Source organism: Carettochelys insculpta, chromosome 30, assembly GCF_033958435.1.
Source record: "Carettochelys insculpta isolate YL-2023 chromosome 30, ASM3395843v1, whole genome shotgun sequence".
Classification (NCBI taxonomy): Eukaryota; Metazoa; Chordata; order Testudines; family Carettochelyidae; genus Carettochelys; species Carettochelys insculpta.
Window position 1 is genome coordinate 5133268 of NC_134166.1, and position 3514 is coordinate 5136781.

A 3514-nucleotide genomic window follows, 5' to 3' on the forward strand; every position below is an offset into this window, starting at 1 on the left:
TGTTGTGTTTTTTCCCTTTGATTTTTTTTTTTCTTTTTCAGCCACATTCCTTGGCAGAGCCGCTGGAAAGCAGCCCAGGGCTCCCTCCCCTGACAGCTCCAGCCTATTGGTGGAGGGGAAGAAAGGGCCTCTTTACTGACGCTGGGATCAGGAGACAGCGGAGTCAATAAAAAGGCGCTTTTATGCTGGAAATATCCCATTATCCTCCCCACCACCCCTTTATGTTTTAAACACCCAGGCCAGGGACTCCTGAGTCCCTTCCTGAGATCCTTCTTCCAGCTAAGAGTTTTAACCTCAACCCTATCAACTCACAATCCTTAGGGTCTTCCCAAGGTATTGCATACTCTACTCTGCACATACTACCTCCCACCCCATGTGCTGGGGCAGTGCCAGGCACCACTCACCCACAGGGCATTAAAGACTTTCACTGCAGCTGTGCACACCCAGCCCAGAACCTCGCCGCAAGATAGTCCAGTTGTGGAAACAAATCAGAAGAGAGAACGTGTCCAAGTCGCACAGAATCCAGTGTTCTGTGGTGTTACCCTTGTGCCCAAATCAGAGGTGGGAAAAGCACCCAGAAAGTTACTTGAGTAAAAGTGCAGCTGCTTTGGGAGGAATGTACTCAAGTACAAGTTCTGCGGGGAGGTCTCTCTGGAAAACTGCTTCAGTATAAGTACATGCATACAGCACGTCTAGATTGTACTCCAGTATGCAGAAGTGAAAGCAGCTGCACCGTTACTCAAGTAACTTTTGGGGTACCTTTTCCCTTTTCTGGTCCAGATTTTCCATAACACTTAAGGGTTCGGAAGTGCGCTGAAGCCAGGGCTGTGACTTTGATCGTAACGCTGTGAATGGTCCCTGTGCACCTCCCCAACTTCCCCCTCCCAGTATAAAGGGTTAAGGGACAGTTAAAAGACCTTGCCTGAATACTTCAGCCAGCAGCAGTAAGGCCCAGGCCTGTGCAAGAGCTGGCTTGAAACGGGTCCATCAAAGGTGTCCAAACAACTTGATGGCTTAAGCCTTTATTAATTCTCTACAAACTCTGCTGAAAGCTACTGTCAGGATAGAGCAGCGGCTGGAAACCAAAATAGCAAGAAAAGCCATTGTTTTGAATTCAGTAAAAAACCTCAATAATTCAAGAGCTGGAATGCCTCTGAATACGAGGCAGCCCTTAATAAATAATGTCAAACCACATCTTTTGTAACCCCTGTTTTAAGCACAGCCCACACCCAATGCTTTGCACTGCAATACATGGGTACTGCAGGGTGGTCCCAAACTTTTTACATATTCTACTTCCTCACGCTTTACGTGTGTGTTTTTGTACCACCGTCTCCCTGACTTTCACTCCAGAATCCACTTCAGTTATGCTAGTTTTAGTTCACATTTAATTTTTCTTTCTTAAAAATACGTGCAGCCCTTCACAACAGGACTGCCGCAAGCTTCCTGTCCCTTTTCACAATCAAGGCTTTATTAGCAACACAATCAAAACCCAGCTACAGGATCATATCCCACAATGCACTGCACATATTAAAGGGGGAGTTATCCAATGTTTCGAGATCACATACCGTTCACTATTCAGATATGAGCTGTTCAGTGTTGGGCTTTTAGATGTTTGCTGTTTATTGAAAATAATCAGGAGGGCTTTTTTTCCTTTGCAGGTATAGTGCTGGGAGCCACAAAAGTCCTTAAAGAGCTGGACCTGGCTTCAGAGCCGCAGGTGGCAAAGGGTCTCCCATAAGCCAGGCTGGCATGGACACAAGGCTGAGCTCAGTTGAGGAAGGGTGGAGATGGAGTTCAAGTGGAGAAGATGATGCAGGGATCTGGGTTAAGGCCCAGCTGCAGCTCACTTTTCATAATTAGCTGGCAGAAAGTCACCAGCAGAGAGATTCAAGTTCAGTGATGGCTGCAAAGAGGGAGGAGTCTTGTGCCCAAAGGAAGCCAAAGAACCTCATGCAGAGAGCCCCCTGGGGTACAATTACTGGTGACCCACACTTGATGAACCCTGGTTCATCTGCAAAGTGATTTACTGCATTACAAGCTGGGATGCAAATCCAGAGGGCCCCAGGTTGCCATGTAGTAACAGCGCCAGTCCCTGAGTGCAGCTCGCCATCTATGCTGTGCTCTGGGACTCTGCTGGGGTCCGCAGCGTCTAACCGGGACATTACTGTGAGCCAGAGCTGGGGCGCTAAAGATTCACATGCAGGGCTTGCCAGGCATTAACCCACCACAGAGATAAACCCACCTCCGCTGCTGAAAACAAGACACGCCGTTTGCGAAAATCCTTTGGGCGAGAATGAATCTCTGCAAAGCCAACCCTGAGCTGTTCCACCAGGCACTGGAAAGAGGCCTTGGGTAATTGTTTAAGCGTTGTTAGCAGGAGGCTGCAGTTCTTCTGTTTACCCACATGAAAGGTACAGTATGAGGAGAGCTAAGAGTCATGTTAAATGTACTCATAAAGGACCCCCGATTGCTTATATTCACGCAGAGCCCATTGCCACACTGTGCTAGGTGCTGTACAGACATAGCCTTTGTCTCGAAGAACTTACACTGTAAATAGCCAAGCCAAATGAAGGCTGGGAAGGGAAACTGAGGCACTGTGGAACAGCAATTTGTCCAAAAACACCCAATGGGCCACAAGCAGGAAGCAGATTCCGGGTTTCCTGACTCACAGGCACTAGCGGCTCTATCCACTGGACCACACTGCTATCCTCTGCCAAACTCTCCCTTCACACCTTGCTACCTACACTCAACAACAGCTTGGTACCTGGGGCATCTCTCAGTGCCGTGCATACCCCTGTCTACACACGGTTGTCTCTTGCCAGGCAAGCTCTTTGGGTCCCGGGCTGATCTGTGGCGGTCGTGAAGTGCTAGCAGAGAACCCGACCCCTGCGTTTGGAAGTATAATCCCTATACAGACAATAAATAGCCCTGGGGCTTTCAGGAGAGAGCAGTGAGGGAGTGGCAGAACCAAGAACTGAAACCTAGGAGGTCCAGGGTCCCTGGGAGCACAACAATCAGATCACAAAATGTTTCAGGCAATCAATCTAGAACTGTAGCAACATGGACTTTCTGCGAGAGCAGGGAAATCCTAAATCCACCAATCTCAATGGTCCCAGCTCAAGGCAGCCCCATTGAAATATGGCTTCTCTTCCCCACCTTTCCATGAGCACAGCAGATACTATGGTTGCGAGGGTCACAGGAGACCCGCTAGAATTCTGCCCTGGGTCAGAACTAGTGTAATAAGCCCCTGGCACAGAGGGCACTCCTGACCTGTGTCTCCAGCCAAGTTACTCCAGGGAGGTGGCTGTGAAGCCATCCAGGGTACAGCAAACAAACCCCCTACTGCTGCTTTGTAGCAGGATCTGGGTCAGTCGATCAGGGGCTTGCTGTCTGTATGGAGCCAAAACCCCTGGTGCTGAGTGGGGGCGGGAACTTTCCCAGGTAGCTGGGTATTAACAGGGCAGTTAGTGCATCTGGAGAGCCAGCCTTGGGCCTGGTTAATGCCAGTCATTGT